The 25,618-nt window shown below is 36.6% G+C and overlaps 1 protein-coding gene across 4 annotated transcripts in view; it reads left to right on the forward strand.

Moving 5' to 3' along the window:
• Positions 1-25,618, forward strand: part of NXT2 (nuclear transport factor 2 like export factor 2) — a 72,129-nt gene that overhangs the window by 13,504 nt on the left and 33,007 nt on the right. Inside the window, exon 1 of one of the 4 annotated variants that reach the window (XM_075763648.1) lies at positions 10,387-10,643. The exons of the other annotated variants lie outside the window; for them this stretch is intronic. The gene's annotated coding sequence lies outside the window, so the exon portion shown is untranslated. Of the gene's footprint in view, positions 1-10,386; positions 10,644-25,618 lie in introns of those variants that run through there. 4 annotated transcript variants of the gene reach the window in all.

Raw genomic sequence — 25,618 nt, forward strand, 5'->3', positions numbered from 1 at the left:
TACTTTAGTTATTATTATCAATTGCTTGATACCTTTTCTTTTGTCTTCAGCATAAGTGAGTACGAGGCTATGGTCATCATTACAATTTCTCTTAGTTCTTTGTTGCTCCCAAATTTTTTACTTGTAAAAAAATTAAGAGGAAAATTGATGAAAGGAAAATGAAAAAAAAAATTAAGTAAATGTTTGTTGTATCATATATACAATACAAATATAAAACCCAGAAATAGCACTTCAAATGAACTGAAAATTAGGAATTGTAGAAAACTGAGATGGGAAGATAAAAGGACAAAGTCTATGAATGGCAGGGCTAAAGAAAATTTGATGACATTTGAACAGAATCAATCAAAAAATTGTTTGAAGTTTGTTAGTACATTAGTTAATAATAATACAAGAAAGATAGACCTTTTAATGGAGAGTATAGTCATTGCACTTTTGAAATTGCATTCTTTCTGAAATAAAATTTGCTCCGAGCCTGAGAATTAGAATGTGATGTAAAATTCACCATTGTTGATACACCATTTCAGTACCACACTGTAGTCCAGAAATTATTCTTGTTTTTATTAGATTGAATTTGATTTTTCTTGTTTTTCCAAAGCTTCTTTGAAACCCAGAGGATTTAATTTCTATTGATGATTAGTGCTATCAACCCCATCTTTTAAACAAAAAAAAAAAAAACAGAGACAAATTTGGGACATAAATATCTTTAAGTAACATTGAGATTGCTGAAGATAAAAGGGAAAGTAAATTTCTGAAACTTTGGAAAATAAAAATTGCGTGGAAATTTTCAATACAAAATCTTTTCCTGTTTATTTTGCTTCTGTTGATTAAGTCAAAACCCCCTTTATCTCCATCCAGAAAACTCCTGTTCCTACTTGGTTGAGAAACACATCCTCCACTGTTTCATCACATTTCTCAGTCTTGAACTATCATAGGAAATCAAGGCAGATTCCTGAAAGAGGAGGTCATTAATATTTCTTTGAAGATAATACTGTTTACATCCTCTACACAGTGTTTGCTATATTATCTGCTGTATTTCCTGTTGATGTGAGTAACTCAAAAGACTGTGAGTGAAATACAGTGTATAATTAACCATTTCTGGAGTTGTATTTTTACTCCTTTGTAGATATTAGTGGGATAATGAAAACACTTTTTCTATTGTTGCCAGAGCAAATGCTTTATTATCATATCCAGGAGACATTCTGCCATCTCAGTGTTTCTAAGTCTAAAAAGCACTCACCTCAGAGGAATTCCATCTTTTAATTGTACAAGACTCAGAACGTCTGTGATTTGGCAAAGGCACCATCTCTGGAAATTACCCACATCTTCATGAACCAATGTTACACTTCTTAATAGAAGTGCCAAAAGAAACTATAATTTATAGTTTACACAGTCTGCAAACTAGTATGTTTGTATGTAGCAATAAGATTTAAATATCATTACTGAAGTTAATTAACATTATTATTGATTGTAAATCTGAAGATTTAAAAAACAGAACAGTGTTTCATAATATTTTTGGGGGCTAGTACGACAAATGCATCTGCAATCAGGTATCATTTCCTGAGTCTTTAGGTGCTTTCTGAACAGATACTGTAATACACTGTTTATAATGGGTTGTTGGATTATGGTCACGCTTAAGTCACTTAAACTATCTTTGCCTCTGCTTACTTATGTGGAAAAACAGTCTTTTTACAGAGGTTTTGACTTGTTTCCAAATTTTTGGAGTGAAGGAAGTTGCTATATAGGAGGAGGAATGTTACTTTGAGTGGGATTTGGTTTATTCATAGAAAATCTTTTTTCTTCTGTTTCATGGGAGAGCTGGCAGAGATGAGTTTTCACATGAATACCAGATAATATTCTGCAACAACATCATGTCATCATGGTATTTTAAAAATAATTATGTGTTGGAATAATGAGTACGTACAGATAACAAAGAAGATTCCTGAAAGCTGCTCACATTTGCATGGGCAAAGCTAAAATACATGTTTAATTGTATCCATTCTCAGACTTCTTCTAAGCAAATACTACATTTCTTAGGTAAACATGCTTGATTTTTTTTATCTAGCTGTAAATTAAAATCCATCTTTTTACTGTTCGCGTAGTTAATAAAATTACTCTCCTTCTTGTGTCTACAGTCCATTATAAAAATACGTCCACTAGAGCTGCATGAAATGACACTGAGTGGTACAAGCGCTGCTATTTTGGGAGTGAGTACAGCCTAAAATGGGAGGCTAGGGTGGAGTCATAAGCTTGTGCATGGTAGTGAATTTGCCTTCTGCAAGCTGTGGAAAGAGAATTCTATCTTACAGATTTAAGAGCAAAAAGGGAGGCAAAGTTGTGCTTTCATTGCAAAAGAATTACTTATAGTATGTCAGAGAATATGAGTGTACTTCATTCCCCCTTCTCTGAGACTAATTCTGTTCTTAGCTTCATAATAAATCTAGAGCAGCTTCATAGACAGTGAGACTGCGTAATAAAGATAAGAAAGGTTTTACAATTTATATTTATGCTAAATTACATTTTTTGTATCTTGAAAATTTGTGTTTCTGTCAGTTTGTCACCTGCCTTATCTCTGAACTTCGGTGCCTTCACACAAATACAATACTGTATGTTTTTCTAGGATCATATTTGTGAAATGATTCCCTGATTAATGTTACAGGAAATATTTCTGAATATTGTGTGACAAGCTACAACTGGTTAGGATATCAAAGAATTGAAAGCTGGTGATGTCTAAAGTTGCTTTGCTAAAACTCAGATATAAATCTGCTCAAAACTGAAGAACAGGTGACAAAGATTGTAACTCTTCAATTCCAGATACAGTAGGGAAAGCCTCCCCTGTTGAACCTCTGATAAGAACCGAATTTACACAAGCATCTTCTAAAAGTTTTTACACCCATGGATGTTTATATGCAGTCTGAATTTGCTTGTCTAAATTCTCATGCAAAAAATTGGTGCACTTCATTTCCATAGCGGTTGATAAATTTTTGGGCTGCTTGTTAAATCTATAGAAGCTAAAAGAATTGGTTATGATCGGTCTGCACAAATTGAAATGTTTGTGCATATGTACCAATCAATATATGAAAAATACTAAGATGAAATTAGTGAAAGTAGTATTTTTAAGATGATGTAGATATTTAGAATTATAAAAAGGAAAGATAGTAGAGTTTTGGGTAAGTGGCCTTCATTTTTCTGTGTTCCTGTGGATTTAGGATTTCACTTGAAGGCAATAAAAGGTGCTAGAACCTGCCTGTACAAGCAGAAGCAAGTAAAAGCGGCAAAGATGTAACACATTTCTCTAAATTTTAAGGGATCTAATGGAGCTATTCTTTTTGATTGCCAGAAAGGGCAAGAATTTGGCCCTTTGGCAGTGTCTTTAATGAGAGAGACTCCTCTTGTGTACATTACCTGACCGAAAGGTGGTATAGGGCACTGTTGAGTCAACACAACTGTTCTGGCTTGTTTTTTAAATATTTGCAGGGAGTTCACAGATGATTAGCTGACAACCAAGAATGAGACTCTAGAAATGTATTGTTTAAGAGAATCCTAAGCTTTTGAGTCACACACAAGAACAAGGTTCTATAAGAATAATAGAGGGGGACTGAGTTTGTGACTCAGTATATTGGGCTGGAATGCAGCCAGCTGTAGTCACGGAACAACAGTAGCACGCTCCAGAAGTTGACTGCTTTCTGTGACTTTGTAAAATATTTCACAATTTGCAAAAGCAATTGAATCTAGAAACACAATTTCCTAAAAAAAAAGAAAAAGTAAAGAGAGTCTCTTTTTTATTAACTAAAAATTGCACATTTCCACCAAGGCATCTACATGTGGCCCATCTCCACTAGCTGTGTAACATAGAGATAAAGCCATAAGAAAGATGCTCCAGAGAAGGGAAATAACAACAGCTATTACAGGTTATATTGCTTCACAGTTGGACAGACCTGAGCATGCAGCTCACTCCCAAGACAGTCTAGAAGTCCCTTTAGCAGAGTACTTGAAATCCCTACATTTTTGTTGCCAATCCAGTGATGTAGGTTTGATATGGAGCTGCACTCAAACTGTTCACAAGTCATATGTGACTCAAGAGCTATATATATATGTTGGTAATAATGTCTTACAAACACAGACCTTCAATGCTCATGCCTATAGTGTATCAGAACAAAACGCAAATGGATTATTTTTTTTGGTTAATGTCCATCCTTTTAGGGGCAAAGCCTGCCCAGTCATTTGCTAGTTAAAAGTCCATAGTACACAGTCTAGTGTTAGTGATGCATATACTCCTAGACATAAATAATTTCAGAACTTTTTTCCAATCTTATATTGAAATAAGTTAACAATATGTAAGAATGCCATTGTAAGCTTTCTGGGACAGTTTATTCAGGCAAAGCTGCGACTGAATGTTTTTCTAATCTTCTGTAGACAATAAATACAAAGAGTTACAAAAGCAACTAAAATAAATAAAAACTAAACTGTAAACTAAACTAAGATCAATATAAATAATTAAACAGATAAAGAATCTTGATTTCTAATTTTCTTTTAGATGCTATGCAAATATCAACAAACCTAATGTATTACCAATTACTTTTCCAACAGTCCCTCAGCTGTATCTGTTCACAAAGTAAGGTAGTTGTAAATTCCAGAAGGAGAATGTGTCTATGGCTAAAATACTTAAGAAGAGTGTTTTAGTGAGGTTACTACACATCTGGATGAATAATATTTGTACCTACAATGTGCTGGAGTACTGCATAGAGCAAACAATGATTCATTTTCTTCTAATACACCTTTTGTTAAATAGGATGATTCATATCAATACTTCCTTAGAGGAATGCATCATGTTTTTCTTTGTTACCAAAACAGACTGCAAGAGCCAACAGAGTATCTTTTCCGTTTTTCTTAAAGACAGACCTCTGTAGGAGTTATTGTTGAATAGAATACACAAATGAAAGCTGACAAAAATTTAGTGCAGGTCTGATTTAGATTCTTAGCTGACATAAATGCCATTTGATTGTTTTTTTGTTTTTTTTTCAATAAAGGCATGCTACTGATTCAAGGATAACAGATTCTGTGAGTTAGGCTTGAGAGAATGAAAAAACCCAAGACCATCTTACAAGTGCAGGCTGGGATTTAAGGAACAGAAGTGCTAAGAACCTTTTGTTTATCTGTTAATGTCCTACCACAGTTAAAGTAACAATCAAGTTGCTCAATGCCTTACACTAGTTGTTACAAGACAAAATGGAGTGCTCTCCAGGGGCTAGATGAGAAAGTGGGTCTGTGATTCCTTTCAGTTTTACTCTAGAAATATGGTTTATGGGAAAAACATACCTTGTATTCAGTTCTGTATCTAGATTTGAACACCATCAGGTCCGTAATCTCAGTTCACAGTGTGGGTTGTTTTTTTTTTATGGCAAGATGTAATGCTCCTTTCAGTTATCTTTCCAAACTTGAGAGTAATTTTTGCTTTTAGTTATTACTGATTATTTTGCCCAGTACACAAATCCTTCTTTGACAAATAATAAACTGTTGTTAACAAAAAAAGCACCAGATCACTCTAAAAATGAAGGAAAACTTGTTTTAAAATATTAGTTTGCTGAATATGTACTTTGTCTCCTGTTTATACTCTCAATCTTTCCCTATACAATTCTCTACATATAATCATGGAGTGATATTAACCTTGAAAAGATGTAAGTGTTATGGGAAAGGAATCAGGAACAGATGACTGAGAGTGCATAATTAGAAGAAGTATTATTTTTTTTTCGCAAAAGAGGCCACTGTGATACCTAGTCAAAAAAATAAATACGTGTTTGTCAAGCAAGGCTAGCCTTGGGTTTCACAGACTTGATGGCCAGAAGATTCTCTGTTGATATAGCAGCAGAGATTACCTACTTTGTAAGTACTGGAGTTGTAAGACACAAGCAAACAGTTTAATTTCTATAGCAGGAATTTGGAGATAGGATGTCAAAACTTTTGGTCAATTCCATGCCACAAAAGAGATTGGGAATGTAGGGGTAGGAGCTCATGGGCAGGGACACTAACATTTTTGGCACAAGCTAATAATAAATAAGTCTAGCTGTGACATTAGGCTGCCCCTCAGCTAGTACACATCACAGCTTGGCTTTTCTTAAAAAAGCAGTTGGTAGTCTCAGTGGAGAAGCCTGATACTGGGTGGATTTAAAGCCTTTCTCTGCCTTCTTGCCTACAGAAATATTTCCTCTGAAGGACTTTAGGTTATTTTAGAAAGGTGACTTGAGAAGCTAACGTGGTGGTTATGCTTGCCATGCCTGAACTGTGAGTAAACAGAGGTTCTCAAGGATGTTTACATGGTGCTATGCAGTGCAGAGATAGCTAGGTCCTGAAAGCAGTACATTCACAGGGCACTCTGCTCAGATTTACTAGGTCAACAGCCTTTGCAAAATAGCTAATACAGCTACTCTGCCCAGCATGTGCTGTGTAAACATTTCCTATAACCTCCAGTTCAAATATAGCATAGGTAGTGGCAGGTATTTCTGCAGTGCCCTATGTTGTACTCCGGGCAAATCTTTGGTTTCAGAAAATCTTAATTAAGTATTAATCTGTTGTTATTAGATAAAAACCCATGATAGTAAACTGCCCGGCATTCCTGAGTTATTGTTATAATGGATGATTTGAGTCATCTTAAACAAGGGTAGGGTTCTATTTAGTAAATTGCCTAACTGACTTCCCTGACAGCCCAGCTAGACTGCTTTTGACACCTGAACTAACCCTATGAGACAGGTTTGAGTATTTCCATGATATATTTCAGCCTGCAGGTCAGAGATACCCTGTCCTTTTACTGCACTCTGATTTTATTAAACTACATGCCTTGTAACTGAGCAAAATAGGATAAAACATACAGAAATATTCTAATTAACTTATGCGTGTTCATGTTAAGCTTTTTCTAAGCTTTTTGTTTCATTCTCTTACCCTGAATGACTTCCTGCACTCTGTCTTCAGTAGCTAGAATTGTTTTTTGTAAACTAATACGGCATTTTGGCAGTTCTCTAATCAGCCACCTAACATTCAAGTGCAATGTGCTGACTTATGTAAGATCCCAGCTGCTAACTGATGTGCAATAGTTATGGCTAAATGAAAGTCTGTCTTGGAAATCTGTCTTTGTGATATGCAAGAGAAAGTATGCATAATGTTTCCCTCTCTTAGGATAATGCTGCTACGTTGAAAACTGTACCAGGCAAATAAATAGAAACTACTTTAAAAGTGGAGTGAGTTCACACAGTAATAAATATTATATATTCAGGAAAAGTCAACTTTTGTCACAAATTTATTGGAATCTTTAAAGAAGTCACTGAACAGGTGAATGAGGAAAAAAACAGTTGATACAGTCTACTTTTATTTGTAAATGCTAATTAAAAAAATCATGCATGTCAAAGGCTCCCGTGCAAGTTAAACTGCCAGAGGTTAAGAGGGGAGATCCTCACTTGGGTTAATAAGTGGTTAAAGGATGGAGGAAGACTCAACGACCAGTTTTCACAGTGGGTTTTTAGCTGTAAAAGTATGTAGCTTAGTGCAGTCTAGCCACCTGATTATTTATTAAGTTTTTTGAGTAAGTTTCACAGTAGGTATCTTCTTGATTTGTACTACTATGGTAAGAGTCTCAATGAAGAGTATATAGTGTAATATCAAAAGAATTCAAAATAATAACTTTATTAAACAATATTTGAGATCAAAAGAAAGCCATAAGTTATTTAAGACCAACATTCCATTGAAAATAGCTGATACAGGTTTCTATTACTGTTTCCAAAATAAAAATTATTGTGATTACATACTGATTGATTTGGAATCCCACATCCACAACAGGAGATATTTTGACTAACTAAATTCCTAAATTTACTGCAAGGATTGAAAAAAAGACTCTAGTTTTATTTTAATATGCAGTTGCCTTAGGTCTTCAGAAAATGTATCAAAATAGAGGAGATAATCCACGGAGATAGGGAAATTGGTAAGCAGCCAGCTCCAGAACCAACACAAGTGGGTACCAATAAACAGACAATACAAGCAGTCAGTGGCAAGCCGGCTTCTGCTGGTGCCGTACAACTAGACTATAGAAGCATAACATCAATGAAATTTGTAAAAAAAATCCAAAAAGCTGACTGGCTAACCAATGTATGTTCTCTCTCCTGTGTTTTCCAACATCTTTTCACAGTTCATTTACTCATTAATGTAAAAATAATGGGATATAGAAGATGGCACATGACTAAAATATTGTTGGCATTCATATAAAACCATCCTGATTAAAATTTTTATTCTTTCCTGCATACTGTGGGTTATACCTGCAATTGTGTGAATTGATCTAGTTCTCTTGATTTTTTTTAAGAATTGACTCGCCTCGATTTGAACACAGCATGTCTTTGGGAGAGAAATCTAGATGGCTCTAAGCCTGCTAGAGCTAAATCAATAGTCCCCCAGGTATTTTGACATATCCTCTTCTGAAGTGTAATATGAGACATACCGATAGTAACACTGATGGATTGCTTGCCAAAGCATTTTACCAATTTTTGTTATCCATTTTATAGTTCTGTGATCACGTTTTCTCACATTAAAAACTAGATCATGTTTGCAGGTCATCAGTTTATTTGTATGCCATTCTACTCATTCATAGTTAATATTCAGACTTCAATTATTGGATTTGCTTGTGTGATCTGAAAGTGGCATTGAAATTAATCTGGTCTGAAAAGAAAAAAAAGCATTTCTCCAACATTTGCTGAAGTGTCTTTAAGTGCATTACTAAGCCAAATGGTTAAGATTAAGGCATTTCCTTCTGTACAAGAACTTGCAAGGCAATCCATGCAGTACTAATTTACCAAACTAGCCAAAATACTACCTTACATTTATTGACTCTTTTACAGAAAAAATAAATCCTTCGAATGTACAAAATGTTACAAAAGGTGTTTTCACTGATAAGCAGGCCAAGAGAAACACCCAGAGTGCACGTTGCTGGGTATTTGTGCGTGCCGTCCGGCACACAGCCAGAGTTAGGTTATTCCCAGCAGCGGGGCAATACAGCGTTTGGTATTCAACCATTATCATCCTAAAGCTAGATGTGTGCTCATTAAAAATTCCAGCCCAGCTGTTCAGTGCTGTAGCGTGTCTGCGTGCGGGAGAGGTGAAGTCGGGTGGGGAAAGCGGGACTTGCGTGATTTCCCTTTAACTTCGGCATTGTAAACAGAGCTCAGTTCTGCATACTGATTTCTGCAGGCAGCCAATGTCAACACTGACATTTTCAATCTCTTTCTTTTATGTCACATTAGTGGAAAGTGACCTGTTGTGTTTGTGGAAGCTCTGGAATCCCACAGGAGAAGGATCACTCAGCACCATGGCAGGCTGCCAAGTACAACTTGTTCTGAAACACAGTGGTGCTGGCTGAGAACTTGCATTATCAACTGAAACGCGGTGTCGGCTTAGCAGGAGATAGGTTAGACTGTTGATGAGCTGAGGAGTTATGACCAGCATACCCTCCAGGGTACATTGCACCTCTGCTGCCTGGTTCTTCTCTTTTCCTTCTCCTTTCTACTTACGTGTTCTCTCGTGCTCTTCTTGGAGGTGGCCACTACAGAGTTCGAAATTACGCCCTGTTCTAGCACTGTAGTGCATTCAGCATCTGTTGTGTATACTGGGAATGGAGGGCCTTCGTTTATGAGGAATAGTTTCTTACACTGCTAAATTGTTCCAAAGTCGTGTTTTGTTCCAATGATAACAAATGCTAAAAGTATAAGATACTAATTTAAGTTTTAATTTTATGTCTGGTATCCTATCTCTTTGGCTGGTTTTATGAAGGTGGAAAGTCCTAATATCTTATACTCTAATAAGAATATGATAATAAATCCATCTAATCAATTGCAATTAATAAAATAGTTTAGCCAGTAGGAAAGGGAAGTAGCTTAAGTAAGTGTCTTGCAGATGGAAAAGACATAATGTGTGCTAAAAATACAAATGCGTTTGTATTGTTCCAAGAATTCCTGATTCACAAGAACAAACTGAGAGCAGACTAGGATTTACATCAGGAGGTCTGGAGTACTAGTAGGAAAGGAGGTACTTCAATGCACCAAAAAAAAGTGCTTACTACAGAAAGATGATCTAAAACCGTCAGGCAGATTAGGGTCATGTGATCTTTGTCCAAAGCTCTAAAATTTCTCATGGGCTTACTTTTACCTTTATCTTCAGTCCTCAAACCTGGGAGAAAAAAACAGGACTGTATCTGCAGAACATAGACTTTTCTCCCAGAATGGGCAGTGAGACTCTTGCACCCTGTACTTCCCTGCTGCCTGGGAACAACACAGAATGGTGGCAGCGTGGAACAATGTAAACCCTCTCTATATGATTGCGCCGGGAGTCTGAGCTATATAGAGCTTGGCAGGCTTCAGTGGCAAGAGAGTGGAGCTTCCCCTGCTTTCCCCTGTCCCTCCTGGGAAGAGTTGGTGACTTATGAAACACTCTGAGGGACCCTCATCATCCCCTGCGGTCTCTGGTGCTGCAAGACCAGGGCTCCAGTGAGCTGGACCCATAGAAGAGGAAGATGGCAGCTGCGGCAGAGGGCAGCGACAAAGAGCTGAGTGTATGTTGATACGGTGTCTACGTGTAAAATAAATGAGTACGTACACTAGAATAAATTGGACAAGGTAAGCAGATGGCTAAAAAACCTGGAGCTGAACAAATCTATATTAAAAATCAATATAAAATAGAAGTACTGAACACGTGTAGTAGACTTGCGGAGGAAATACAATGAGTATTTGTGTAATATGCAAATAAATGTGGTTTATACACATTTATGCATAATATAACCTTCAGGGCCCAGACAGAAGAGAGGAAAGGCCTAATCTGAAAAGAATGAGGCAGGTTGGTATGCCATTTTAAGGAAGAACTGATGGCCTCAAAATTGTTTGAAACAATTTTTACAGATTTTGGTTGAATGTCTGACTTCAAGCTTATGGAAATTCACGAGTTTTTTCACTGACTAAGCACCATATAGTACTGTTTGTTCACATTAGTGGCAAATACTGGATCATGAGCTATAGGTTTCAGTTTAAAAAATACCTTTGCATTGTTCAATTCTTCCATTCTTTCTTAAATGAGGCAGTAAAAATGATGAAAAGAAGCTGGTAAGCTTCAAGCAACGTTAGCATATTTTTCATACTGCAATTGCATACAGTCTCTATGTGTCATTATGTTACTATATGGATGTGGTACATTCTCTACCGGAGATAACCTTTCTGAGGATGTCTTGTTAATATGAGGAATATTATCAATGATAGAATATAAAAATAATTCTTTTAAAGATTATCATAATTGTTGCATCCTCATCTGAGTCCTAAATATTTACTCGTATCTACACATTACTTTATAAAGGCAGGCAATTTGCAGTGTTGGAAACCAAAAAATACTGAAGAAGAAAGATGATAATAGACTTTTTTAAAAAGAACTAAGCAGTAGAGCAACTGCAGCTGACAAAAGGCTACAGGATTACAAAATTCCTTGTTTAAATTCAAGGACATGAAGGAATCAAAGATACGGAACACTGAAATGGTAAAAATGTTACACTTTATTATTTTTGACCTGTTGTGCACTTTTTAACTGGCCACATAAAGTCTGCAGAACCTGCCGCACTAAGGACTGTTTTGTAAGGCACATTGTAAGTGGGTTGAACTTTGATTTTTCAGGGGACCTGTGGCTAGACATTACATGTTAAGATCTCAAGCAAAGACACTGTATTCATCTGAGATTGTAAGGGTATATTTGTACCTTTAAAATCGTGGCCTAATGTGCCCTGCTGAAAATTGAAAGCAGTCAACACATCTTTTGCAAGTGGTTTGTTCCATACTTATCAGAAAGCTTATAACAACAATGCTATGATTTTGTAAACACAATGGAAAATGCAATATTAATAAAGAATCATTTCAATTTAATATTTTAAAGAATACATTATGAAATTCAGTGTGGACTAAGTGAGAATATAAATTATAATATATAAGAATTCATTTTTATTTTCAAAACTGATTAAAATCAAACAATAAAGTACAAAACTAAATCTAGGAATCACAAATCTATTGCGTTTGCAAAAAGCGTGAGCTGACTGACAAAGTTTTAGTGAAGAATGGAATGTACAGAAAACCGTGATTTCTTTAGTTTCATTTGACAGTGTCATGGATTTAGTTCATTAATTGCAGTCTTCTTAAATCATTAGAATGAGAATTTCTCTCAGTCTTCCATGAAGTGTAACACACCCCGCTTTGGGTGTTGAGGGAATGTCTGTATAGCTCAAACACACGTACCCTGGATCATGTGCACAGAACCGGACCAACCAAGGGGTTTCTGGAAAATGAAGTTTGAGCAAAAGGAGCACTTCAGGTCTGATTCTGCAGCCACACCCAGCACAGAACTTTCCTTGATGTCACACACGTTTTTATGAGATTTCTTGCCCTACTTTTACAGACTCTGGAGACCTAGAGGAACATCCAAACTTGCATGTGTTTGGATGAACTAAACCATTCAGTTTCTTAAAGACTCAACTAGAGGAACAGGTTATTTCTGAATTATGGGAAGCTTAGGTCTAAATTCAAATGCTTATGTAACATTGAATTATATCATGTGTGGATAAAAAATACCTGTGATAGTGTCCTTAAAGCCGAATTCCCTCATGAACTTAGTTTTAAATGTTGGTTGCCCTTGTGGAGTCATAAAGACACACTGTTGGTAAATGAAGGGAAGTCTCCAGAAACACCCAGATTTACAGAGTCCTCCAGTATGTCCTTGCAGACTTCCATGGCGATGATCAGTGATGTCTCTGCTGCCTGTATCCCGTCCTCCCCAGAGCAGCCTGCATTACTGCACCGTCTTGCCAAAACCCTTGCGTTGTATTATCTACGGTCTGGCAGTTAATGAGGTGACATTTGGAAACAGTGTTGATATAATCCAAGAGTCTTGCTAAAGCCCATAGAAATCATTGTATTTTGGGTTAAGCCTGAAACCATTTTGTGTTTTAATTTCCAACCTGTAAAATGGAAAAAATACCACTTTTCTCCCAGATTTCCTTCTATCCTTTTTAGATTGTATGTTTTCTTGGGAAGGTATATTTGTCAAATATTATCTAGTATTTTAACTGCATAGTACCTATGAAGATTTGAATTCCAATCTCAATTAGGGCTAGACTCTATGGTAATAAAAATGATTTTACTAGAAGTAAGCTATAATGTATTTACAAGCTTTGTGTCTCTGATCTGTTCAATGAAATACCAAGTTTCAACTCAAACTTTGAGAGTGGTCATAACTGTACTGTGTGATTACTCAATCCACTGTGATGTGCTTATCAGCAATTGTCATTGGAGTTATGTGTACTTGCTTTATTTTTTTAACTGTCTCTCTGATTTTTCTCCAGGCTTGCAGTTCTGTGACCATTTCTGGTTTTGTACCCAAGAGCAAAAGCTAAACAGGAGGAATATGATTAAGGATTTAGCATAAAACCTATTAGATACTGTGTCATTAAAAGAAAAAAGCACTTCCCGTGAATCAGAACATTTATGCTATTAAAATGGATAAAAGTACAATAGAATTCACAGATTTACTTCACATTTTTGAAAGAAAAAAAAATTTGGTTCTCTGTAGAGATAATTCCATCAGAACTAAAAAAGAGGCATTTTGTCTTGTTAATCACAAATGTTACTATACAAATTCTTATATCTAATCTACTTGGTACAAAACTGTATTATAATGATTAAATGCTAAAAGCTTTGTTTAAATAACAGTAGGGTCATCTTGCAAGCTCATACCCTCCCACCCCCCAGATGAAAAAGACAGAGATTGAAGTATACAAGCACAGCTCTTATTTGCAAAAAAGGTAAATTTTCAAAAGGGATTAAATATATGAGACCCCATCAGCATCATGTTTCTCCAGGTTCCTGCCATTGATACTGTGATCTGTCATGGCATTACTCCAGTTTCATTGGGAATCACCTCTTGTTGAGATCTTGACCTATTAACTGTGCTGTGCTGGCTTCATGCTGATACTCATTAACTGAATCCAAATCTCTCCAGCTTGCCAGTATAATGATGTTTAATTTATTATGGCCACACTGCTATGGTTGGAGGGAGCAGTCGTCTTACATATGTACAACTTCATAGCTAGGCTTATGTTGTAAATTAGTGATTAAACTTAGCTGAATTTCTGAATAATCATCCCTTCAAAATTCAGCCTCTAACTACCTATAGTTGCTCTTAATTCAAAATGTCGGCATGTAAATTTAGACATCTCCCTCGCCGATTTTTTCTAAAAATACATTGCCATAAATCACTTTACCAGTCTGTCAAACGAAGGACTATAATACTTAACTTTTTTCAGCATAATTTGAAATCCACGGTGTTCTTTGCATGACAGGCTTTTATTAGAGGTAAAAGTCTAAAGAAAGAGTTAAGGATGAAACTCTGAGTGATTAAAAAAGCACCTTCATGTGGAAAGGACTGTAAATAAAGTGAGGGCATAAATGAACTTACTCTCATTCCAGTCTTTTAGCTGCAAGGGGCCTCGAGCATACCACATGCTTTTTCACTTTCAGAGGCCCTCTACGTAATACAAATTAAAACCAGGGCATGCCTTTTCTTAGAACCTCCGCCAGGCATTTTATTTTCTTAGCTGTCAACTTTAAAATCATGCTTTCCTCTTACTGATGTTTTGATGGAGGTGGAAGAAAAAGAGTGTGCAAGTGAACTCTGATTACTTGAATGAAAAGTGTTAGTCATTTGGACTGTTTCCTTTCTGTCCTGCAGGTTCCTGGCTGACCCTTTTACATGGAGATGGGGGTGGGGAACAACATCAGTCTAGACAGAAGAGGCCAACAACTAGTTGTCCACTCAGGTTTCAGATTATAAATGAATAGTGTTCAATTTCTCACAGATGTTTGGCAACCGCTGTGCTTTCACTCTAATCGCGAGCAGGATTTCTTCTGCCTGAAGAATGCAGTGACCAATAGACGTACATAGGCTCATAGAATAATGATTCCGTCTGCTGTGGTTTAGATTTATCAACTAGAAAACAATAAGTTTTTAAAAGTGAGATCACTAGGATTTATAGTCTTATTAAAGATATTGAATTATGCAGACCTGGCACATCTTTTAAAGTTTGGCAGGTTGAATGTTGGTTTCATGTAGAATGATATTTGTCAGTACATTTGGTCCAGGGATTAACTTAGTCCTTTAAATCTAAAGTTTTACTGTATCTGTAAAGGCTCCTCAAAGATTAGGAAAAACATAGAGTTAAAAACTGTATGTATGCCCAGCCTACAAATAAAGGAATGTTTTAGTTTTCCCTATGCCACCTAATTTAAAAAATGGTAATCTAAAACCTGAGGCATTAAATGCAACACTCTTAATTTCTCTTCAGACACTCAGAGCTTCACAATTGCCAATTTTCCCCCATATTAAAGAAGAATCTAACTTAACAGCTAGGTGTTTAAAGACTTTAGTCTGAACACAGATAAAGGTCCAGGTTGTCTCCATCTTCTCCCAAACTGTAAACCAAAAATAAGTTCACTTAATGTTAGCTGAAGTGAAAAAAGGAAAGATAATACAGGTTGAACATTTTTGACTGAGTGTCAAAATAGAGAATTTGCACAGTAGGGTGGGTCAACAAAAAAATCATGAAAGAATGATGATAGCAAAATGAGTCCGGTGGCAAACAGGATGGTATATAAAGAAATTACTACTGTTTAAGCCTGTGATAAAGAAGTTTTACTCTCTGTGTAACTACAGGCTGATACTTTTCTGTTACTGAGTGCCCCAATGACTTGTTACAGTTGTTTGTTTAGTTTATACTTCAAAATATACAATGAGAAAATGAGGAGAAGCATATTTACTTCCTGTAAAGTTATCCCAAATGTGAAAGAACCCAACCATCAAAACCTCACTGTGGCCCTCAACAGGGATTCGGTTCTAAGAGATGTGTTGGGCAATACAGACAGAAACATTGCGCTTTAAAAAGGAAACAGAAAATGTAGGCTGAATTGCAGGAAGAACTTTGTGACAGACACACCTGTTAAATTGTGAAATAGTCTCCCAGAATAAGTGCTGGAAACAAAATCATTTGGACCATTTAGGAGCTGGTGGAAAATACAAGGAAGGGGACCATCACACCTTAGCAGAGTTAAGACCACTTCTTTCTTAAATTATCAGGGACTATCATATGTTAATTTGTACAGGAGATATCAGAGTATGCACAGCTGAAGTTTCTAGATACTATCACAATTCAAATAATATGAAAATAATACTGTCTCATTAACACTTGGAAATGAAAACTAGTGTAAGATATTCAAAGAAACTCAGAAAACTGCTGTTCACAGTCAGGGTACGTACAGGATAAGAGCAGGTCACTAAGGCATAAACCCAAGTAAACATCTTGGCCTAACTTCTCTCTGTCAATCATTGCTTGAAAATGTTTGCATTGTAACAGAAAAGAGGAGAGGCTGAGTTAAAGGAGGAGGGTGATTGTGTTACTTTGAGTGACTTTTTTAAATTTTAGAGGATATTCTGAAAGGACAGAAATACCTGAGGAGGATGTGGGTGAGTGGATGCAAAGGACTGATTGGAATTGGAAGAATTTAAAAAAAAAAAAAAGTCCTAGCACTTATAAAATCAATTTTCTATACTTAATATAATTACCTAGCTGTGATTTGTCAACAAAGGGACAAATACCTGTCTGCTGACCTAAGTTTCTGGGAACACCACTCAAAATACACATTTGGAATGGCAAATGCCTAAAGAATTTTTCAAACAACAGACTAAGAATTATTGTGCTGGAAATTTGTAAATTTTCTTGTGTAATTTTCAGTTATTTAAATTAAGGAAAATCACAGCCTCCACAGATTTGCATGCTATATATAGACAGAAATCATTAAATAAGCAATTTCTTATGCATACAGTTATTCCATTTTCCAACTTACACATTTGTGCTTCTGAGACTGGGAATGCCATACGTTCCTAGCCAACCTGTGGCTGGAAAGGCAACTTGTCCAGCTCATTTGGGACTGTGTGGGTCTTCTGTAGCTCTGCTCCAAGCAGGACTTCCAGAAATGAGGAGAATGGTCCCAGTATACAAAGTTACCTCTTGGAAAAGAACTGAATTATCAAGAAGTCTCTAGCAAAGAGAGGCAAATGACACAAGGGCATCTAGGAGTCCATTTACAATTTTAGATGCTATTTGAGATAAGGCAAATTGTTAAGTTACATTAAAAAATAACAGGAGGAATGAGGATTTATTGTGAGGAAGGAAAACTCCAGATTCAGAGAATCTAGTGAACTTGCTTTTGAGCTAAGTTTCTTCGGTGTCATAACTTTTATCGGGGTCTGATCCCATTCCCATACAGTACAGTACAATGTTAAAATGCTGGCTAACTTCATAAAAGCAGAGGCAATCTAACGGTTGGATATAATGTTTGATTAAATGAATATGGCAGAATATATACATTAAGGAGTGGTATAAAGTTAACTTTCTAATTCTGTATTTTTTGAAAGTATCTAAGTTTACATTCATGCAGCTGCGATCTGCATTATTCTTCTGCCAGTGAATTCACGCAGCTATGACTCGTATGAAGCCTGCCTCTGGTGCCTAACAGCAGTGTCTTTCAAAAAACACAGATGTTCACTGATACTATGTGGAGTTGGAGGGAGCGGAGAATGCTACATCATCTTTCTCAGAAGCACCAACTGTTGGCCTTGTGTGTGCTTTTAGAATTGATGTCAAAATAACATCCTGTGAAGTGACAACTTTGTAACACAGAGGAGCAAAACAAAAAAAAGAAAGTGTCTCCTAATGCTGGAAGATCAAGAGTCAGTTTCAAACATATGGTGACATTCATTCATCTTCTGTAACCTATATACTTACTGTAGTTATATTTAAGTTGCCTAGTATAAAAGCAAGGGCAAAGAACTTCCTAGGTAAAACTGTACTGTAAAATCGAAACAACAAGAAACATACAGCTTCAGGCATGGAAGTTTGATTCTTTCTTTAAAGGTTGTCTTTCCAGTTCTAATAGAAAATTACAAGCTAGCTATAAATGTCAGATCATCATAATTATTATAATAATCAATATAGACAGAAATTGATATTTCTTCTATGAACTTCTAAAATTTCCAAAGAAAGTCTCTGCTTCTCTAGATAATTATATAACTTTTTAGACAAGTAACATTCCTATAGAACATTATTCTGTTTCTGTAGAACCTGTGTTTTTTCAGTCTGTGCTACATTTTTTAGACCTTTTCCGCAAAGGTCCAACTTTTGCTGCTGTCCAGAAGAGGAGCAACAATTTTGTTCTATACTCTTTTGGTATTATTCCTTAACAGACCAATTTGGGGAAATCTTTCTGTCCCACTTGAAAGTTACAGACCTCTTCTGTGGTACTAAAATTTTCGTTATTTATTATCATTGCTTCATACTGAACTTTCTCCACTCTGAAAAACTGAGGCAGATAGGTCAACAGAGCTTTCTTAATGCCATTGATTGATCCAGGCAGGATTGGAAATATGAAATTCCTGGCTTTTGCTACTGTACCCAGACCACTAGACCACATATTTTTATGTTACGGAAAACTAAACCCAATTACTTTGCAAAGTTTCTTGATGTGTTGCTTCTCTTACCCCATTTGCATTGCTTTTTGCTGTGGTAAAGATACAAGATTCAGACTTTAGAGTTAAAACTCAGCATTTAATGAATCTGAAAATTAAAATCTTCTGAAGAATAATACTTTTAATACCTCCAATATTCAGATTACTGCCAGATCAATTTCAGCATGGGATTATATTGTTTTCTTCTGGCAGTAAGCAGCCCACATTATGACTTCACCTCTTAAATTTCCTCAAGAGGTTGGTTTTCACTAGAAGTGCAGTTTTTCCAAGCCATATTCAACTTAACCGTATCATAATTTAGGAATTTAATTTGTTCCATATTCTTGCAACTGCCGCTCTCAGCAGTTGAATGGATGGCACTATTTTTTTGAAGCTTGGGAGCATAGAATTTGTTTGCTTAGGCTTTTATAGAATTTAAGAGATTAAAAAAACAAATCATTAATCCACCTCTATATAAGTACTTATGTATATGTGTATATACATGTATGTAAGTACTTGTATATACGTGCGTTTTTTCTTTGAAGGTAACCTGGTTAATTTTTTTATTGTATTTGTATTTTTATGAAGATGTTGCCCCTAAGAAAACGCCATTGCATGAGAAGAATTTCTTGTGTAATATGACATAGGCATAGACAGCCTATTCCACACTTTTTGGGATAGTTTTCAGGGCAGGAAACATGTCTCAAGTTTTCTAGGACAATCAAAGATATGCCCAGAGCTCTGTAGTACGTCAGTATTTGTTAGAGCAGGGATGGTGAGTAACCACAAAGGATATAATGTAGTTCTAGGCTCATATGGAAAGCAGCTGAAGTGCTCTGCATACACAGTGCTTTGATGGAAATGTAGCTAAGAAAGAATTCAGAGGATGGGTGGAGGTGGATGTGAAGGAAAGTGAAGTATCTGTTGAGAGGAAAAGAGGAGCAGAGGACTGGAAGATGGTAAGAATAAGGAAGCTGGAGACTGGAGTGCAAAAATTTAGGAGAACTTGGAGGAGAAAGGGGGGGAATGTACCAACAGGAATGTAGGAGGGGCTGCACAGGGACTTAGGGGTTATTTCCTCCTGAGGAAGGGGTGTAATAAGCTGCACGAAGTAGCTGCCAAGTTGGGCACATGTCTCAGGGTGGGTAGCGAGCACCAACTAATGGCTTCAGTGATGCTGCTGCAACTGAAGCTGAGAGATCCAAAGGAGAAAGGCAGTGGAAAAGCCCCCTGGTGTCACCCTCGCATTCCAGGCTGACCAACTGCGATGCAGTATTGGACTGTGTCAGGCCCATGTGAAGAGAGATCACTCCTCAATGAAATACATCCATTTCTGGAGAGCAGTCATGAAATTCAGATTGCATTAAGTGCTGCAGAAGTTGGTTTTGGCAAAGAAATGAGAATGCTACATCAGACTGAGGCTAATTATATTAGAAGACTGTCTCACAAATTAAATATGGCTCAAACTGACACAAAAAAGCTATGGGAACTTTATTTATGTTAATTGATGGGGCCTTTTTTATTTAAAGCAATATGTAGCGGTTCAGGACTGATTGTTTAAGTCCAGGAGGATGTGGTCTTGTTTATCTTGTAAAAACAGCTGCTGCCTTTGTGCTTGCGTTCAGGAAATGGATAACTTTAATGATTCACGCCTCTTAACATTTATATACAAGAGCTGTATCAAGCTCCCTGTAGCTGCTGCACTCGCTCACATGTTGGGCTGAAGTCCAATATGGGATGCAAGAGCAAGTATGATAAATACTGGAGATTCTGTTAAGTCAGAAATTACTCTTCCTGCTGTGGGGATGAAGTAGGAAGGGAAGGAGCTTTTCCATCGTGCCACGAAAGTGCAGAATCACTTTTGGCTGCAGCCCTAGAAATTCTTCTTCACAGGAGAGGTACAGGATTAAATGAGGTCATGCTTTCATCTCCCTCACACCTGGTGTGCAAAGAACTGATAAGAATAGAGCTCTGTATCAAAAGTGTGTAATGGGGAAGAGGAGGGAAGAGTGGAATAATAAGGGAGAGGCAGGAGGAGAGTTTAAGACCCTTGCCACCCCCCTCAGGAAGGGAGCTCACAGGAGTTCACAGTCAGGCAGTGTCCTTGAGAAGAAATTTGCTTCATGGTACTCTTGCAATTGTCCTTACAGGAGTAGATTACTGGAGGTGCAATGGCTGAAAGTTTGAGCAGCTCAAATGCAAACCTTTCTCTTAGTTTGATTTTCTCTTGCTTATGTTAATCTTCCTGCTACATTTTATGAATGAAGCTAGTCGCCTCCCACTTGTTGCTTCTACACGGGACAGGAAAGCAAATGTATTACTTTTCAAGACGAGATGGCAGAAGTCCAAACATATCTAACAGAGGAAGGAAGCAATCTTATCAGCCTTTCTGGCCCATTGATAAAACCGTAGAAGGAAATCATTCAGCTTTAAATGAGGAAAAGGAAGTCTTAGAAAAAATTTAGAAGTTGCCTTGGGAGTTTTCATATCACATCAATGAAAAAGTCACATACAATTAACCAAGCATTCCAGTCTGTATGAGGTGCTTTATTTGTGATATCAAAGCAGAACTATTTACAGGTTTTGACAAGCTTCTCTACAGTGGATCAGTTGACATTTTTCTAGCCTGTCTACTTGGTCATATACCTTTTATCTAAACTCTTCTGTATGGAAAAAAGCTACAGCAGCCATCCTGAAACATGGTTTTTTGCTCCATTCTTGTCATAGAATCTAATTTTTAGTCACCATTACACACAGAGTATTTTGGCATCCTGGTCTTATTTTTAATTTAAAAAATCTAATTATTTGTATTCAAAGCAAATAAAAACCACAATTACTTGGTTTTTTGTACCTAAGCTGATATCCTCTACTAGCAATGTGTCATGCCATATAAAAACACTAGTTCAAGGTAGCGCTAACTCACAGATCTCTGCAGTGTACCTTATAACAGACGTATCCAGTGCCTCATGTTTTTTCTAGTAAAGTAATTTATCACACTGTGATTGCTGTGATAATGGAAAACAAACATAATTCCAATTTAATTAGTTGGGTTTAGCACTATTGGGATTGTTACAGTAGGTCAAAGAGGTTGGGGTAAAAAGGGACTCTGACATTGTTTCTTTAGGTCTAGAGTCTGCAATAATGTGAGCTACAGTAAGTTAATTTCAGACTAAAGCTTGAGATAAAGAACAAAATACACATTCAGTCAAAACCAAAGCATCATAGTATTTCAATCATATGGGTAGTTGGGATTATAGCATGGGTTATTTGATAAACAGATGTTATTCTTCAGAGTCAAAGATTCTGGTTAATGCTGAACACCTGTATCTTCCTGATACATTAATTATTTAAGGGTGTCCACTATTTAGACTTATTTTACAATAGTGGTATAAGAATAACCTAAAATAAAATGAAATGGTCCACAGAGGCAGGACTTTCAATATGTGGGTTCGATTTTTTTACTGAAATTCTTATGTTTGAACTTAGGTAAGAAACTTGAACGTTTGAGCAAGCCCTTGTGGATGCAGTATGTTCCTTTCTGACTGCTGAGACAAACAAGCAAATTGAGTATGCAGATAAAGCCACATTAAATAAATTGTGAGTCTATGCATGCTTAAAATACACAGAAAGCAATAATCAACAGCACTATGCTCAATTTAGTGTATCTTGAGAGTAAATCACTTGTTTATTGGCTCTCTGTGAAAGCCAGAAGCATAGTCTTGCCAAACTCTCTCACTTGCAAACTTGGTAATCTATCAAACTTTACCTTCTTATTCCAGAAGATCTGGTATTTTAAATTTTATTTGAATGTATTTGATCTCATCATTCTATTTTCAGTCTTAGAATAGGTGACAACTGCAGTTACCATTATGGGCAGGAAGATTGAAGCATAATTTCTTTGTAGGAATTTAAATGTTTTTCTCTGAAGAAATGAGCAGATTGTCTACATGTATCTTGTAAGTATATGGGACAGAGAACCGTATGAGATTCCTTCCCTCCTGGAGTTAATACTGTGATGGGCACCTGAAAAATGCCCCAGACACCAGAAAATGTGCTGCTTTCCTACTTACAGTTTTTCTGTTCTAATGAGGCTAAAATAGAATTCTGGCTGTTCTACCTACTTTATTCTTTTTGTTTTGTTATCATGGACCCGCTATGTGGTTGTCAAGCCTGATTTATCAGAGCCCTGTTCACTGTGACCTTTAAAGTACAGCATGTTACTGTATCGAAGTCAGTTTTCCACTAAGAGAGAAATGAATCGGTTGACATAGCTGTGGCCTTTTACAGCTTGCAGAATTGCTAGGGTCATAGGCTCTCTTTGTACAGTTAGGCTGTAGGTCAGTAATACGTGAACTAAGTCAAATCTCAAAACGTACTCTCTTCTACCCTGCTCCTACCTGTTACAACATGAAGAACGCTTTGTATACAGCAGAGGTAGAAGTATATCGTTGAGCATTCACCAAAACAAAAAGAAAACCCAAAGTTCTTACAGAAGCAGCTGAACAGTTGTTTTCCATCTGTCAAAATGTGATAGTCCTGTTTGCTGGTTGTATTTCAGGCAAAAGAGGTAGAAACCAAATTATTTAATCATCCCATGCAGCCTCCAGTGTAGTCAAAACAAGCTCTACCAGAATGACAACTGCCACAGACCTTGGTCCAGTCTCGTGATTTCTTCTGCTCTAACAAGCTCCTACAAAGTATTTATAATTTTTTTTTTTTGCAAATACTCAGACTGCCTCTCAATTTTGGTTGTCTGCAATTTAGGGCAGGACTCTAAAGTAGAAAGGGGACACATCTGGGCAGTCTCCAAACAAGCACAAATAAATAACTGATATAATACAAAAAAGATCTTTGAATTATTTAAAGGTGTAACATTTTGTCATATAAATACACACACATATACGTCCTGATGATTCAGCTTAAGTGCTGAACAAGCTATGTCTTTAAAAAGAAGGGATTTTTCAAAATACTTTTCTTTTAAACCAAAACACAGCACAAATTACACGCTGAATTTCTGATGATATGATTTACCCTAGACTGAAAAAAGGGGATGAGCTATATAACATGGAATTCCTGGTCACACTAGTTCAGTTCACAGGAACATCTAGTTGCATTCCAAATATGTTTCCATGTTTTCATAACAGAGAGTGATAAACGAATGTAGAGAGAGCAAGAGCTATATGTTAGTGCAGTTGCCTGAAACCCTTAGAAATCAGTGGATTTGAAGCTATTAAAATACAGCTTCTCTCTGGGATTTCTTTAGATTCTGGATCATTCCTTAAAATTAGATGACTTGTCTCACTTGTAACTAATACTGATGTATATCTGGCGTAATTTCATTGACAGTTACCCAGGGAGAGATTAGAAGAGACCCATTCTGTGCATACTGAAAGCAACATAACATCTCTTTATCTCCTGGAAATACATCCAAAACACTTCTCCAAAAGCATAGCAGCCCCTGATTTGAGTTTGTTTAATTCCTCTGTGCACAGCCTATTCCAGCTGTGCTGTTTTTTCAGGCTCAATATAAAAAGGTAATTCAGACAGGTGTAGCACAGGTTTTAGTCTTCAATTAGGTCAAATTACAATTAAATCTGACAGTAAAAAATAGGTTAATTGCTTTAGACCCAATTTAACAAGAATTAGGCCTTGTATAAAAACACTTCTCTTAGAGAAAAAAAATAATATTTTTTTATCTAGGTGAAGGAGGAGGAAAACTTTGCTTTATTTTTAATATCACAATAAGAAAACTTTTTAATCTTTATAAAGAGACATTCAAATATTCAGGTATTAAATAGTCAAGATAAACCCTAGGTCAAACCTGGCAAGGTATAATCTTTTACAGCTAACAGACAACTTCTTTCTGAGCCATTCTTAGGAGCAGCCAGGTAACCTATGGAAGAGACAACAGTCTTTTGCTGTTTTTCAAAGATTTAAATTTTGAAAAAATTGCATTTATTTCACTTTTTACTTGAGCTCACACAGTCTCACTAATGTTCTAGTCATGAATAGAACTAAGGATTGACCCGCCATCTGCTTCTCTGCACTTTTTGTCTGATTGGGGAATGAGCAGAAGGAATATGGCAGAGAGTTCTTGCTCTCCTGTGAATGTGGCCAAGCCACTGTGGGTCTCATTGTACCAGAGAGTTACTCCACAATAGTTCATGCTTTGTGCAATATGATTTTCATTAGGACTTTGACTCTTGGTAATCAAGTATGCCCAATAACACACCTCAAGACTTGTTATACAGGCAATGTAAACCTTTCATATAAATCCTGAAGTGAGTTAAACTGTAAAAAAAAAGAGAACATCTTAATAATCCTGATAATTTCCTGTTGGACTTCATCTTACCATTAACTATCTCAGGTGTTTATAAAGCCTGCTTGACTTGTTGGTTTTATTTGAGAGGAACCTGTGCAGTCTTTATACGATGCTAACTGAAATAAAAGGAATAGGAAAAATGCAAACATTTAATATATCTTCTTGTGGACTTGAACATACTGGAATAGCCCTGCCAAAACATTGATGGAACATATGTTATAAAGTATTTGCAGCATTGAGAGCTAAAGGGAGGCTCATGTTCTTTGGCTGATTATATATCTGTTATACTGGAGTATGTGGCTCTCTTCTCTGAGAAAGCTAAAGCTTTGTTTCCTATCCAAGACTATATGTAGGTACCAGAAAACATTTGTAGTAACATAGGAGATTAAGACCACATAAAAAAGGAAGAAGAATGAGAAAAGGGGGTGGGGTGGGGGGGCTGTGGAGAAAAGGCTCATTTGGTTCCTCTGGCATGGAATTACATGTCTGGACTTTATCTAACAAGCAGGTTTGACATTTATACTGTGTTTATCTCTGTGGCATCAGAGATCTGGATTTCTGTCTGTGGGACTATAGGAAAGTCACTTTGCCCCTCTGTGCCTCCATTTGCACCATAACCTCTTATTTGTCTTCATGTAGAATTTAAGTTCTGTGGGGTTGGAAACTGTGTGTGTTTGGGCAGCCCCT

Source organism: Balearica regulorum, chromosome 11 (genome assembly GCF_011004875.1).
Source record: "Balearica regulorum gibbericeps isolate bBalReg1 chromosome 11, bBalReg1.pri, whole genome shotgun sequence".
Lineage (NCBI taxonomy): Eukaryota > Metazoa > Chordata > Aves > Gruiformes > Gruidae > Balearica > Balearica regulorum.